General features: G+C 40.6%; 1 long non-coding RNA gene across 2 annotated transcripts in view; it reads left to right on the plus strand.

Moving 5' to 3' along the window:
* The window catches only part of Gm41097, a 53,840-nt gene that overhangs the window by 36,473 nt on the left and 376 nt on the right, over positions 1-16,991 (plus strand). Inside the window, exons 1-2 of one of the 2 annotated variants that reach the window (XR_874220.3) lie at positions 9,586-9,840; positions 11,120-11,188. This is a non-coding gene — a long non-coding RNA (predicted gene, 41097). Of the gene's footprint in view, positions 1-9,585; positions 9,841-11,119; positions 11,189-16,991 lie in introns of those variants that run through there. The other variant, XR_874221.3, reaches the window with a different exon arrangement.

Genomic DNA, 16,991 nt, shown 5'->3' on the forward strand with positions numbered 1-16,991 from the left:
TACAGATAGGTAGATGGAGAGATGATAGATAGGGAGATAGATAATAGATAGGTAACCTTATATTTACTGTATGTATTGTGAGTTGAGAACTAACATAAGTAAATAAGATTGGAATAAAAGAATCTGTATTTAGCTTGGCCTGGGCTATCAAGTAGAGCAGGACTATTTTACAAGTTGTTGTTATAGACACTTCTGTTCCTTGTAAATTTACTGCTATGCAGCAAATTCCAGTATTCTGATAAAACACAAACATGTGTGTTTATATTTCTGACATAGCATGTTCAAGACAGTTCCTTTAAAGATCAAACACATATGCTGGTATTTTCTAGGCTGCTGGGCTTTCCTGGATCAAGTTTAGAGATATATTTGACTTATTTTATCACTTAAAAGACCTCCTAGGAGCAGATGAAGTCCCTCAGTTCCACAGGGAATTTGAAGAGTTTTGAGCAATGCTTCAAGTACAGAAAACTGTTCCAAGCAGTGAAAGGCAGGTCTTCCTTAAATAGAAGGTGTCCGCTGCACAGCTTCTTAGCTTGTTCACTCACCCCCGTGGTTTTTAGCATAAAGGGATCAAACAAATGGACAATCACAATAGGCCTATCTCTGGAGCCTTGAAAGAATTAGCTAGAAAAGAAAGTAGATTAAATTCCCAAAGACCAACTTCTTAGAGTAGTGTTAGAGAAAAGGGTCCTAGATGTTAAGTCCCCAACAGGCTGTAATGTCTGAGCCCATCAGTGTGCTCAGCACTCAGCAGGTACTCCAAAAACACCTGTGGAGCATGGATGGATTTCCACAGATTGCTTACTATGTAAATACCAGGGCACAAAATGGTACTTGGCATGGCTGGGAAGACAGAACAGGAACCTCGCCTGCTCATGGAGCAGGTGCTGAAAAGTCCATGGCAAAAGAATGCATAGTCTGAGCTCAAAACTGAACCCTAGGCTGTGACCATGGTGGATTTTTAAGTGATGTCATGGCCCAAGGTGTACCCAACAAAAGATCTTAGATACATAACCGAGGAGGACTTGCTGAAGAAGAGGACATCTGAAGCTGAGGGCCAGGGGAACAGACAAGTTGAAACATAAAAAACATACTCTTTGATGGACAGGAAGGCATGATCAGATCACAAAGCCATGATAGTGACAGTTAAATGTGCAAGTATTATTATAACTAGAAAGGCCACAGCTTTCAGATACTTCTATTGGGTAGATCCATTTATTGTTCGTTTGTTTGTTTCTGAGCATTACATCATAAGCTCCTTGAGGCTAAGAGTAGGACAATAGCTGCTGCCATATTTCTCCTGTCTACAGCATGTTATCCAGGCACCAGATAGCCCAGGTATCTAAGGAAATGATCCAAGTGTCTGTCTCGATGCTGAGGATACTTCTCTGTAAGTCATGTCTTTCCGTCCATCCATAGCAGAGAAGGCTCTTGTCCCAAAATACTTCCAAACGCACTATCAACACCACTTTACTAGCACCTGCAATATTTTTGTCATCCAAAGCAGGAGTGGAATTGAACTCTGTCTCAGTCATAGCTGTAGTCTTGTGGTGAACACATAAACAGGTATTAGTTTGGGCAAAAGACTTGCTATTAAAAGTAAAAGGAACTATCTGCTTTAATAGAGCCATGAGCTTCTCTCCTTCAAGATTTGACATTTTTAACCCGGCTTGATTGATTTTGCTCCACCACCATTCCCTGAGCCTCAGGGATCATCACTGAAGAGGGGGCAGACAGACTGTAGAAGTCAAAGGAAATGGATTTCTATAGCAAAATTATATTTTCTGGACATAGCAGTGGAGTTTCACAAATGGATTCTCAATAGGGGAATCACATATACAACATTTGCATGGAATAAAACCAGGTCAAATTCCAGCATGGACAGAGCAGGTGCTCAATAAGCACCACTCCTATCTGAGGAGCTAATGGCAACTGATGGCTGCTAAGAGAGAGGGAGTCAGTTTTCCTAGAGGATACAGGCATAGAGATACTGTCACACTTTAGAAAGTGGTCCTATACCCATGAACATACAAGCAGTGTTAAATGGATTCAATGGGCATCAAATTCAAGAGAAAGGGGGGGGAGGGAGGGAGGAAGGGAGAGAGAGAGAGAGAGAGAGAGAGAGAGAGAGAGAGAGAGAGAGAGGGAGAGGGAGAGGGAGAGGGGGAGGGAGAGGGAGAGAGAGAGAGAGAGAGCGAGAGAGGATGACAGAGACAGACAGACACACACACACACAAGGGTGGCAGTTGTGGGCTAAGTTGGTATTAGGTCCAAAGGACCTAAGGAAGTTCTATTTCCCCAGATTTCAAAAGTCAGACATGACAAATGGGTAACTGGTACCTATTAGAGTACCAAGGCAAATACTGGCCTCTGGGCTCCCTCAGTATCACAAGCACCCCCAGCTACTCTGTCTCCTTATAACCCTTCTATTTTGACTCTGCTCACTCTCCCTGTCTCTCTGTCTCCCTTCATCTATCTCTGTTCCCCTGCTCTCTCTCTCTGCTCTCTAAGACCCTTTCTGTATCTCTGCTCTGTCCCTGTTTCTCTCACGACCAGATTCAGTCTGCTTGCTGTATCCAGTCTACTTCTTTCTCTGCTCTTGACTCTTTCAGAGGCTGCTGACTCTTTTCTCTCTCATGTCTACAATAAACCTATTCCCAACTTCCCCTAATCACACCATGGAGAAGTTGTGTCATCACTTTACACAGCTGGGAAGGAAGGAAATGTTCATGAAGTTGGGAGGGGACTGCAGGGGTGACAGATAGGGCAGGAGTTTAAGGAGAAGAAATAGGGGGTGGATTGGATCTAAGCATCATATGAATGTCTGAATATTAAATAAAATAGTTAATTTGAAACATTGTTTCTTCCAAGAGTGAATATGATGTATTCACTTGAGAAAAGTATAGTCAATAAGAATCAGAATGATGTTTAGCAAGTGAGGACCTACATATACATGAAACTTCCTTCCCTTGTGGCCAACAAGAGTTTATTTCATGACTTTCTGGAGGAAGGGGCATCTGAAGGAGCACACTAGGCTGCTGAGTGCCATAGAAAGATGGAGTCTTGTGCAGATTTGATGAGAACAGGTCTGGAAAGCAGGCTGGAGTGAAAGTGGGGGCTGAGCTATCCCTGACGGTGACTGTCCATTGACAGTAGATAATAGAATATTTTCCAATAACAGTTAAAAGCCACGGCTCATTTTGAGTAAATAAAGATTTTCAGGGTGTTATGAGGAGATGAGAGAGCCACCGGGATCAAATCTGACTGGTGTCAGTTTCAGTCAGTTCAGGGTCTTGCTGCAGAAAGGACCCAGACACTCTCAGCTAGAGTAAACTCTGCTACATAAACATCCAGCTAAAACCCATTATTCATCTGTAAGTACAGCCAAGAAGCTGAAAGGTCCAGAGTGGAAGGACCTTTCACCCCGGAACCAACCAAATTTTACAGTAAAATAATTTCCCCTGATACCCACTGCCATTAGATCAGAGACCAGCTTGTTTCCACTAGCCACACCCAGTGTTCTTCACAAGGGCCCAGTTCAGATCATTCCATGCCTATTATAACTCTAAAAACAACACTGACTTCTTTTATGCAGTTAACAAAACAAGCACTAAATCTAATAGTGAAGATTTCGATCTCTAGGGCTGCTTCCTGAGCCTGAGGGAGGAGGCAGGGAATGTAGAAACACCTATAAATCTCCCTTGATGTGATGTGGCAGGTGGGTGTGGTGGCTTTTCATCTTAACTAGATGGTGTTAGAACTGGATTTCAAAACTCATCTCTAACACTTGTTAGCTGGGTGATCCTGGGTAATGTAAGTGCCCTTCAAAGCCCCAGGCTTATCTATAAAGTAATGATGATAACTGCCCTTGCAAGGTTCAATAAAATAGTAAATGGGAAGGAATTAGTCCAGTGCCTGGTAATAGTTAATGTTCAATAAATCTGTCATCTTCTCATCCTTCTCCTTTTATGACTCCCATTACTGTTCCCATCCCGCTCATAATTGTTCAGATCACTCCCATTATAATTTTTACACAGAGCTAGAAATGAAGTCAATGTGGGAAGGTGAGGATAGAAAGATTCCTAAGAGGCATTGAGATATGGAGCTAGAGATTTCAAATCTCAAAGACTCAACAGTGTTTCACTAGGAATGAAAGAAACATGAAGACCATTCTAAGATGAATAATCAGCAGAAATAGTAACACCCAACTTTGAGTTGAAGTGGCTTTCTGGGAACAGCACCCAGTATGACCAATATGGCCAAGTGCACCAGCTGGTGAGGTTTTTCACAGGGAATGCATTATGAAATCACAGGATGTCCTGAGAGCCACTGGAGGAAAGTGGGCCAAGGTATATGTGTGATCTCATGGATCAGATGCAATTCCTGGGTTTTGATTGCTGAGTTGTATCTAATGTGGAAGGGATGGGCAGCTTTGGCTTAAACAAGTTTTGATGGAGGATGCATTTCTTCACCATGAGAGTTTTCAGCTCTTGAGCTACTCAAAAATGAGGCAAAGTGCCAACATACTGATGTTTGAACATGACTCCTTCGTTCACTCTTTGTGCGAGTGGTTTAGGGTACAGGGATAGGAGCCGCCTGTCTATCTGTCATTTATGAGCTGACTATTTCTTTCTCTTCTAAGTCCAGGCAGTCTTCTTCCAAAAGACTGTCCTACTGATCTCATCTGATAATTCATTATTTCATCCACTCACCTTCTCACCTAAGGATCTTTTCTCATTTACCCAACCCCTCAGCAGATGCCTGTCAGGGACCCACTGAGCAGGGCACAGTAGGAACGCCTGGAAATCATTACTTCTGCATTGCTGAGATGGAAAAAAACCTTCAGGGGAGGGGATTTTACTTTGGGTTCATGGTTTGAGAAGATTCCAGTGGATCATAGTGGAGAGCACTTAGCAAATAACAGCTCAGCTTATGGAGGTGGTGTGGGGTTGAAGCTACCTACATCATTAATAGAGCTTGGGGAACAGACAGTGAGCTGAGAACCAGGTTGGCTCAGAACCTTGAGAGGCTCATTCTTCTGACCTGTCATTTCCTCAAGCTGGATTCCAACTTCTATAGGCTCCTCCACCCCTGAAAACAATGCCACATGCTAGGGGCAAACATTAAAAGTAGGAGCCAGAAGGGAACAGTTCAGAGTTAAAACATTTGTCAATCCCCTCCCAAAACATGCTCCAGAGAAACCTTATTTGTAGAAATCCAGGAGTCAAGACGTGTACTTTCAGATACTAAGCAGTCAAGCAAAATTCAGTACAGGACTCCCATGTCTTACTGAGCACCCTGGTGCATATATCTAATCCCAGTTACTTGGGAAATTGAAGTAAGATTACATAGGAATTCTGTTGCAAAATCCCAACATAATTTAAGTCATCATTGCTTTTTCCATTTCCTTATTGATGGATCTAAATGTTTGGTCCAGTTTTCTCCTTAGTGTAGAAGTGCTAAGATGTACAGTTAGCCAGGTAGTTAGCTATGCCACCTTGCTTTTCAAATCAGCCCTAGGAGAACATTTTCTATGTAGATAGCATCAGTTGGAATGGAACTGTGACATTTGCATCATGCATTTTGAGTTGCCCAGCAACATTTTATTACCTATTCAGTGCTATCTAGTAAAGGAAATGCATGTGGCTCTTGTGATTTTTTTACAAATCTAAATAACCAGAGATGCATTTTTGTCCTCTGTGGTGCCTCCAGCAGCAGGAGAGAATGTCACAGCCCTGTTTCTGCCGTCTTCCAGCAGCAGGACTGTATATGAGTAGCATTGTATCCTGGCTACTAAACTTGATCAGGCCCTCTCTTAAAAGGGGAGGCATATGGGTACAGTGCTAATTATAATCCAGATATTCAAAGTTTGATGCTGAAAGAAAGACACTAGCTTCGAGAAGGATTGTTTAGTGGATTATTAGATATGGAGGAGATTTCTAAAACATTTATTTTGGTCTCAGATGTCAGACTATCATGTAAACAAAATAGAAACATAGTTCCAAGATAAATGCTGCACTTTCCATATTTTAGACTCATGGCTGGTATATAATCGGTTGTAATCAGTATTTCTGTATGGGAATATTTAGGGAAGGAAAGTCTTGGTTGTACTTCCATGTATGGCTGCAGAAAATCAGAGCAGAGAGAGGGTGATAATTTGTCCCTAGAAAATGTTGGAGGCTTCATTAATTAAGAGTCTTAAAGTGGCACAGTTGCTGGATAATAATAGTACATTCCATGCTTACTTTAAAATGCTACATGCAAGCACTGGGATATTCTCTTGTTTTCCTGGTCAGTATAGATAAAGAAACACCCAGTGACCCAGGCCAGAAAGAGATTCATGCCATCTTTAATAACGAGGGTTCCTCACAATCAAATATCTCTGTGCTTTAAACAAGACATTGAGCATTATTATCTTAGTTAACCCTCATATCAACCATAACTCGTTGTTGTAGTCATCAGTTCACAAATAAATCCAAAGCATACAGGGTTCAGAAAATCCACTCAAGGTCATAGAATCTGCAAGACCTAAATTATAGAGTAAGCCTGAGCTGAGCTTATCTACATAGTGAGTCAATCTCCAAGCCCACACACAGAAAAGTCTATTAGAGAGCACAGACCACAGTGTAGACAGATGTCTTGTCTCTGGGTACAGAATGTGAAATCTTGTCACTTCTCCCTCTAGGCTATTCATTCATGGTTCATTGTTTTACATTCACTGGGTTCAGTGAGGTTAAGGGACAATTGTTGTTTTAAAGGGCAGTGTGAGGGTATGTTTCCATTTTTGTTTGAAGTCCAAGCGAAGTTTTTTAAAGAAAACCAGGTCATTGCTGAATACCATTGAAAAGAGCACAGGAGAACAAATGGATTGGTACATTTTCCCAGCTATAGTGAGACTCCAACAGTCTAAAAAGAGCAGAAGAAAGAGAAGGACTCGCTGTGTTCCCACACATTCCCACCATACCAGCCCCCTCTTACATAAGTGTACAGGTCCCTTTTCAGGTTAGGCCTCTGATCTAGCTGTTTCCTCAACCTGGAACACTCTGCTCTAGGAACTTAAAGCTGACTTCTTGCCCAGCAAGTCTGGACTGAAATAAAATGTCACCTTTGGAAGACACTGTCATTGTCCATGTAACTGCAGCCAGTTACTCTGAGAAGACATTTCATGATCATCAGCCTCCGTTTGCTGCCATCTTCCCTTTGTGGACTCAAGTCTTTCACACCCAGGGTCTAGGTGTGAATTCTACACCTGAATTTAGTATATCCCCAAGAACTTTGCTTAGCACTTGTGAAAACTGGATCTGAATAAACATTTTATTAAGCAATAGTATTTAGGCCAAGGCCATCCTCACTAATTAGATGACTGCTAGTTAATGAATTATTAATGTGGAGCAAACTGTCCATACACTTGGCATTGTAAACATTAGCCAATCATCCCTGTTCTTGCAGTCTGCTGGTTAATGGAGAGTCCGTTGAAAGCTGAGCACAGCTGCTATTGGTTAGACTGGATCACACATCTGTAGGTCAGCTTGAGGTTGCCTAACTTAGCCCCACTCCGCTGGCATGGCCCCCTAGGCTGTTCTACCCATCTCTTCTCCTTGAACCAGCAACTATTAAGTTTTCCAGGATATTTTTCTTTTAAAGTAACTTCAGAATCCTAGGAGGTCAAGCTCAGAACTGGCCCAGTGACATCTATACATACACACCATTGGCTAATACAAGTCAAACAGTGAAAAAGAGGACAAGGTGATACTCATTATGGGGTGTGATTTGAATAGGAATGGATTCCATAGATTCAAATGTTTGAATGCTTGGACCATAGGAAGTAGCGCAATAGGAGATGTGGCCTTCTTGTAGAAGATATGGCTTTGCTGGAGAAAGTATGTCAGAAGTTCTCAGATGCTGAAGCCATGACCAGTATGGCATTCTCTTCCTGCTGCCAGGATGTATGACTCTCAGGTACTTCTCCAACATCACATCTTCCTGGATGCTGCTATGCTTCCTGCTATGATGATAATGGACTACACTTCTGAAACTGTAAGGCAGTCCCAAATAAATGGTTTCCTCTATAAGAGTTGCCATGGTCATGGTGTCTCTTTATAGCAATAGAAACCCTAAGGTATAAGGCTATGGCAAAAATACCAATGAAGGAGAGGTGAAAGCATGAAGTCATTGTAGAACCTCACAAAGCAGAGGCACAAAGCACAGGATATAAGTGTGTTTGGCAGGCAATCGTTAGTTCACAGTGAGTCTTCAGAACTCTCATTTCTCCAAGTCAACCTCATTTCTGTAGAAATCTTTCCTGGTCTTCATACCAGCATTTATTCATATCCTCTCTGAATTTGATGCACATATTTAGAATTGCTATTTTGAGTTTATTATTTTGGGTTGTCATCTAAGTTGCATTCCTCAGGAAATATTACTGTACGAGTAGTAATTTTTGGAGGGCAAATACTATGGATGGTCTTTCATGTTGTGTGTTTGCAGTGAGACCAAGGCACCTACAGTTTGGTTGCCAATTGAAATTTTGGTGATGGCTGTTTCTTCCACCTTTGATGAGTGGGCAACTGGATATTTATTTGCAGCCTACTGGTTTTTGAGGCTCCATCCTTGGGCCACTCAGTGTTCAAGTGCATTTATGAATGTGGTATCAGAAGTGGTACTAGCTCAGCAAAGGCAAAGTCAACTTCCCTCCATAGGAAGGCTCTGAGCCTTGTGCTACACTGAGAACCTGCCAGTTCTATGGAGGTCTAGCTCAGGGCACCTTTACTATTGTTCCTAGGCAGCCTGCCTTCTCATTCTTGGTCCACTCAGCTCATTTCCCACAGAAACTAGCCCTTCATAGAGCTAGTGGGTTCTCAGTGTAGCACAGGGCTTATTTCGATGTATGAAAATATTTCTATTAACATGACAATGTGGTGTTTTGATGCATGTGTATATTACGTTTAGTTTCTGTTGGGATAGTTATCTGTCTTCCTATATTACCACATTTTTTTCTCAACTTTATTATCTTACTCTTTCCTTCTTTTTATCTTTATAACATCTTTATGTTTTTCCCTAAAATAAAGGAGTATTTATTTTTAATTGTACTTATTGTATAGTGTTAAATTTCTTGTTATAAATTTAAAAGATGAGTAAAACAGTTATACAAAAGCTTTATGTAATATAACTTTGCAGTTATTTTTCTATAGGTTATTTATACAGTCTATAAAACTACCTCTTCATCTGGAAGAGATATATGCTCCTTAAATAAAATGCCTTTCTTTCCCCATATATTGTTGATGAGAACATAAATTCTCACCTCTCTCTGGTGGGCAGTTTGGAAATACAAATATGTGACAAAATTTAAAGCTCACATATATTTAACCCAAACATTCTTATTACAGAAATTTACTCAATATGTTGACTTAGACATGTGTTCCAAAGTCTTCATTGAAGTGTTTTTTATATTTTCAAATGGCTATAAAGAAACTAAATATTGATTAAGGGAAGTGATTAACTCTCTCTCTCTCCTCTCTCTCTCTCTCTCTCTCTCTCTCTCTCTCTCACACACACACACACATGCACATGCTCACAGGGGTGTGTGTGTGTGTGTGTGTGTGTGTGTGCCCATGCACTCACCCTGCCACATGCACTGTCCTGTCCCTGGTTAAAGAGTTAGCTGGGTGAGTGCCCTTGGGCTACTCTTACTATTGTTCCTAGGCGGCCTGCCCGGCTCTGTCCTCTATCTCATCATTCTTGATCAACACATCTCCTTTCCTAGTTTCCAGTTTTGTGGCTACTGAGTGTTCCAGTGCCAAATATGAAGAAGAGAACATCTTTTTGGTGCAGTTCCTGTGAGTAAGTATAGTAGCATGAATCTGGTCTCCAGGGACCAATGAAGGGGATGTATGTGTCTCTAACATACTACTCTATTTGATCTTTTAGCTAGAAAAAGAGAAATTGGGTGTTCTGTTTACCAAAATTTGCTACTCTGTAGTTCAGAAGAATATCCATGTGTCTTCATGAATGTATTCTTGAATTTGATTTAATTATTAACTCAGTAAGATGGCATGTCATTGAGCAAACTCCTTGCGCCTCTACAAGTCATGTAACAATTAGAGGAAGACTTCTTACCGTCTTCAAAAATGTCCTGTGAAAGAATATGCATGAGACTGGAGAAATGGCCATTTTTCTAGAGGATCCCAGTTTTATTCCCAACACCCACATGGCTGTTTGTAACCTTTTGTAACCTCAGTTACAGATGATCTAATGTCCTCTTATACACTGTGCAGGTACTGCACACATATACTGCATAGACATGCAAGCAAAAACTTTCATATATATGTGTATATACATATATATACATATATATTTATTATATGTTAATTTTAAGAATATGCATTTGTGGATGTAAGGATATAACTCAGGCTTTGCCTATGTTCAACAACACTCTACCACCAAGTTACATTCCTAGCTCTTGACAATATAATTTTAAAGTATTTTATGGCTTAATTACTGTTCTTTATTTTATAGAATAAAAATTCCATAGCAATTCCTGTTACTTTCCAGATTGCGTATAGATATCAATGATCTAATTTAGTGATAAAATCCTTCTTCCATGGAAGAGTATTAAACATTCAACATTTTCTGTTTCATATGAAGTTTCAGAGTAATGGAGGAGGTTGACATTTTTAATTAATTATATGTTTGATGGCCTAATCCATCTTCTTAGCTGTGACCTCTTTGGGACCAAGAGTCAATCTATAGGGCACCACATTCTGCTTATACTAAACAATCAGTCGATTGATCAAATGTTGAATGTAAATAGTCCCTTTAATATCCTTGGTTATACATACATTAAAAGTTACAGCCACTTTCTGAGAAAGGGTAGGTTTCCCCTTAAGAATTTTGGCTTGAAAAAAATCCAAGGTTATAAAACTAATTATATTGTTCATTACTGCTATCAAAATATAATGCAAGCTACATATAGGATTTTAAATATTCTAGTCATCACACTGAAAAGCAAAAAAAATAATTTTAGTAAAATGTCTTATTAATCTCATATATCCAAAATATCATTATTTAAATTTCAATCAATTATGAAAGCTATTAATGAAATGTTTTGCATATTTTCCAGTTTCATTCTAAAGACATATGTCATCTGGGACAGGCTACACTTCAAATGCTAGGTGGGCTCTTGTGGCAAGTGAGTACCATATTGGATGGTGTAAGTTTAGCCAAGTAATTGGTTGCATTTAAAATATTGTTCATTAGAAGATCATTCTAAATCAAGGGCACTTTCACAACATTTAAAATAAAATTCAATGTAAAAGAGATAAAATCCACATACCTGTTAAAAACAAATGTATTTCATAGATGGAAAAAATATGTTAAGTGGAATAATTATAGACTGGAGCTCACCAGCAGCCGCTCACCAAGTAACCTTGGAGAAATGATTTAGGAATTATAGAGCACTTGTTTTTCAAATCTTCCCAATGTTGACTTAGACTTCTGGTTCTGCAATGGGCAGCTTTCCTGTCTCCCTTTAAACATTCAACTATAACAGAGGAAGCTTGAGGGTCTATTAGAGACAGGCAGAATTCCCACAGTAATGTGCTTCAGAGTCACGGCTGCAGAAGGGAGTCTTTCAGGTCCTGGGTAAAGTTCTTGAATCCATTGGTGGGTCTCCCAGGATAGCCTTACAGGTTGAGGCTATCTGAGCTCCACCAATGTTCCTATGCACTCAACATTCAAATGGCTCCCTTCACCCTTGAACTTAGGCTTAATTTCAGTCAATTTCCATGTAAGCATGAGTTAGAGATATGTGTTGTGGGTTTATCTCATGCACGTGGATAAGAATAGCCAATGGTGAATGTTTTATCATGGACATCTCAGTTCTACTCAGAATGATCTATTGTGGCCATGATAATATGTGGCTTATATTCGAGCAAAGACATCTTTGAATCACACAGCTGCCATAGTGCTCAAGATCTGATCAATGTGTGCCTCAACCAAACTATCCATGGTTTTATAGAATCTTTCTCAGTTCCTGAAGGAATGAGACTTCAATTTTCCAGCATCAATAGATCCTCTCAGTTTGCCATCCTAGATCAGGTTTTATGAAGTGCACAGGGTAGTATCCTGGGTGAATCTTTGTCAAATTTTCACAGTTACATAGTGTGCTTTGACAAAGAATCCTTGTATCTCTCTTCTTTCCTCTCTCCTTCCTCACCCCTCTGTGTAGTCTCCTTCCTTTCCCTAGAAAATGTTGCTCCTGCTACTATTTCACATATATGTATATAATGGTGTGCATTTCTACTAAACCTATAATATACAAGCAAGAGAAACATGCAATATTTGTCTTTCTGAGTCTCTCTTAATTCATTTAATATAATAGTTTCAGGTTAGATCCATTTTTCTGAATTTTCTTCTTTATGGCTGAATAAAATGTCATTGTGTATAATGACATGTATTTACTATACTTCCATACTGAAGAGATGGATCAATGGTTAAAAGCCCTTGCTACTTATCTTAGATTTTATTGCTGTGAAGAGACAACATGACCATTGCAACTCTTATAAAGGAAAGCATTTAGTTGGGATTTGCTTACAGTTTCTGAAATTTAGTCCATTGTCATCATGGAAGAAAGCATGGCAGCATATAGGCAGACATGGTGCTGGAGAAGTAGCTGAGAGTTCTACATCTGGATCCACATGTAGCTGGAAGAGAAAAACTCTGAGACTGGCTTCGGCTTTTGAAACTCGGAAGCCTACCTCTAGTGACGCACTTCCTTCAACAAGGCCACACCTACTCTAGCAAGGCGTCACCTCCTGATCTCTCTCAAGTAGTGCCACTCCCTGATGACCAAGCATTCAAATATATGAGCCCTCGGAGGCCATTCCCATTCAAACCACCAACTACTCTTGCAAAATACTCAAATTTGGTTCCGAACACCCACATGTGGACTCATAACCATCTGTAACTCAGTTTCCAGGGGATTCTGATGCCCTCTTCAGACCTCCATAGGCTACAGACACTCATGTAGTACACAGACAGACAGACAGACAAAACAGAACATAAAATAAATAAATCTTAATTTAAAAATACACAAACAAACAAATAAATAAATACCAAGATTTCTGCACCCATTTTTCTGTTGGCCAAAGCTTAAGTCCTTTCTAGTTACTTAGCCACTGGCAATGGTGCTATATTAAGCATTGATGTACAAATCCTGGTTGAGACCGAATGGGGTGTGTTTAGCATATCAAAAGTTCTATCATTACCACATCTTTATAACATGTAAAGAAGAAACATATGAATGGTCATTTGCCATATAAGGAAAGCAAGGTTTGATGAAATGAACCTTTTAGTCCATGGTCACACAACCAAGTGACAAGAGATACCATTCAAAACCACTCCTTAAGTTATCCTGTAATGCTGAATGGATCTGAAGGAAAACAAAAGGGCAGTCAGTCATAGGAAGCATGCACCTAGGCAATGTGATGATGGATGTTGGATTGCCTGGTGTGTACGTGCACATATGCCTGCCTCACCCTCGAGGATACTAGCTTTGATGTTCCAAATACATGAAAGAATTATGAGTGATTGGCTCAAGGAATCCTAAGACTTTTCCATTTTCAAATTAGACTCTAGGTCTAATCTTCAGAGCCCAGCATGTCCTGGTTCCCGAGAGGACTGGCCCTGGGTATGAGGCCATTCTCAGAAAGAATTTCCCTTTGAGGCTAAGTACTAGCTTGAGCTGCTGCAGCATAAAAGCCACCCCGAGAGGAATTCTCTCCAGCCTCCTGGAGAAGCAGAGGGTTTTGGAGGAAAGAAAAAGGAATCTTGAGCCCAAGAGAACTTGAAAGGCCTGGACTGGATTTTCCTTTTAATTATCACTTTCAAAGTTTCTTTTCTTTCCTCTTTCTTTCCTGCCTCTATTCCAATGAGCTCTTGAGACAGGGACATTTTTCTGTCATTTCTTGCCTAACTGGACTGAACAGAAAGCTTTGCACTCTTGGATACAGGCAATAAATCCTTTCATTTCCTTTCTACCTTCACCCTTTCCCTGACCATAAGAGTCCTTGCTGAGGAGGGGCATAGAGCATAATTAAAGAATAATTAAAACACTACTTCTTATTTTTTTATTTACTTCTGATGTTAATTTCCACAAGCAGAAAAAGCATTTCCCTGCTCTGCCTTGTGAGTGAGACCCTGTGAGGTTACTGGGATGAGCTAAGCATGTCCAAGTACATGCAGTTGCTTTCATGCAAGGTCTGACAAGTCCCCACTGTGGCCTGGAAAGGGTCTAGCATCAGAGAGATTCCATGTGCACCAGGGCATTATCTTCTAGTGAACGTATCAAGCTGTCCTTTAAGTCATTTGTCTACATAAAGTCATTCTACCTACATAAAATCACTGTCCCTGGTATGCAGGTACACAAAATAACACAATTATTTGTCTAAAGGAAAGCAGGGACAATCCAGATCTGCATGGAGGTTTCTGGGCTTTAGAACTTGAATCTTATCCCAGATCTGACCTTAATCCTCAATTTTGCTACTTTTCTTTTACATTTCCATGGGTTCCTTTTGCTGTGTTTGAGATTTTTTTGTTATAATTTAGGTCTTATATCCTAAGTAGAAGGAGGAAGGGAAGGACAGAGGGAGAAGAGGAGGTATTGAGCTAAACAGTTAAGCTACTGCCTGCCATGCTTTTTTAATGTAAAGTATGTTAGTGTATCCTTTTCTCTAGTCATAAGAAGCTTCTGTTGAATTACACCTTTAAGAGGACAATGGAGAGACTAGGCCCTTGTGTGGAAGTATCTGGTTATGGTACCAACATATGGAAAGCTCTGATTCTGTAACACATGTGGCCAGTAAAACTGATGGAGGTCCCCCAAAAATCTCATGTAGTGACTTGCTTGTATTTCAGGGAGGCTCATCTGTCGTATCAGTTTGTGATGAGTCAGACTCAAGACAGAGGCCTCTTGTTGTCACTTTTATGGCCATGATGGCCATCCTTACCTTTCCAGATACCCCCAGATGGGGAAGGGAGGAATATTCAATGCATCCCGGGGTGGTACTGGGAATTGGATACTATATGGCAGCTGTTCCTGTATCTGGTATTCATTCTGTAGATCTCATTATGAGCAGGAAGTAACCATGCCAACTGCATGCAGCCAGGACATGAGGAACAGACTGTGAAATTTTGTCCATTCTACTCAACTGAGTTAGCCATTGTTAACTACACCAAAGACTGCTAGTGGGGTCCCCTGCCTTTTTGTGCCGCTTTAAATGTCACATGTCTTAGAGCAAATGGATTGCTTACAGAAGTCTAAAGGAAAGGAGAGGGCCTTGGTCACTACTGAGAAGATGAAGTTTCCCCTGAAGACAACTGGACAGCTTAGCCAGGTTCTGTTTTCACAGACAATTGAATTCCACATCTATTCAATTCAATTGCCTATGGTACAAAACTGTTGTTGGAAAGGAAACTAGGCTCTGGGATTGCCCTCCTCACCCTTATTTTCCTTCTCAGTCCTCAGACATCTATCTTGTCCTTAATAATTCATCCTACAAGTGGATCCTAAGGTTAAGCTAGTTTGTGGATCAGACTGTCTGTATATCTGTTTTTTAGTTTAACCCATGGAGGGAAGCATCCAGAGCCTGGACATTTACACCTGGAGAACCCTACAGAAAATACCTATGTATTTAACCAGGTTTCTATAGGACCTTTAGACTTATTCTTTTCTGAACTCTTGAATTTTATAAAAAGAGTTTATTTTGCATAGCTCAGGGCTATTATAAAGCAAGAAAAATAGAAAAGAGAAGAGAAGGGGGAGGAAATTAATCATTGAACATGTGTCTGCTAGAAATACTAATGACAATGTCACAGCCATTTGTTTTTCATTGTGACAGCATTTGTAAGGTACTTTAAAAACATTATCTAATTAATTTACTAATTTATTTGTTCAGTAAGCTTCAGGTATTGATAGAACCTAGTGGGGAAACCCCCACTCAACTCCCAATTTGGCGTGCACCCAAAAAAATCACGAAGGACCATCTCTTGATGTAATTACATGAGGACGTTTAATGACGGAGCTCCGGACCGACATGCATCCCACACAGGAGATAACGGATGTCGGCCCTGAGGTTCGAAAGCTAGGGGTTTTTATGGGGTAAGGGCCTTAGGGGTGTGGAAATCAGCATAGCGACACATTATTGGCTTATTCAAACATTAACAGAAAGATTACAGGGCATCAGGACTTTGTTCCTGTGGGCTGGGGGCTTATCTTGTTCACATAGCAACCAGTTGATGTTGACTTTACCCGGCATCAAGGGGCAGTAGACAGAGGGGAGGTTCCGGCCAGGTGGTGTTGACCCAGACAAGATAGCCCTGCTTGTACAATCAAGCTGTTCTTAGGAATGTCTTAACAACAGCCCTGTCTGTTCTGCTTTGTTCTCGGCCCCAGGCCGTGGCTCATAGACAAGATACAAAATCTCATTTTCTTTCAGTATAATGCAGTGTGGAGAGCCGTGAGCAATTGCCATCACGAGCCTCCACTGTGCCTAATTGGTAAACAAGTAATGTGCACAGGTGCAAGAGTAAATTTGTGCCAAGTCACTGCCCATCCCGGGGGCATAGTAGTGGGGTGATGAGTGAGCAGCTAATCAGGAGCTGACACGTCACATGGAGGGGTATATAAGCAGCATCATTTTCCTTGTTCGGGGTTGTTCTTCTTTCGCCTATGCTATGCAGGGAGTGTGTGAGGTGTAAATACGTGTTAATACGGCATAAAATAGCCAGAGTTCCACCTTCATGGAGGCCACTAGCCAGGGAAGGCCAAAGACAATCACATTATTCTTCAAACAATGAGAATTGCAAATGAGGAAGGCATTGTTTTAAAAAGCAAAAGCAAAAGCAAAACCAGAAACAAAACCAGGGATAGATATTCCTGAAGGTTCAAGGGATCTTAACCAATTAGGATGACAGAAAGTTTCTTCAGAGGGTAT

Source organism: Mus musculus, chromosome 14 (genome assembly GCF_000001635.26).
Source record: "Mus musculus strain C57BL/6J chromosome 14, GRCm38.p6 C57BL/6J".
NCBI lineage: Eukaryota > Metazoa > Chordata > Mammalia > Rodentia > Muridae > Mus > Mus musculus.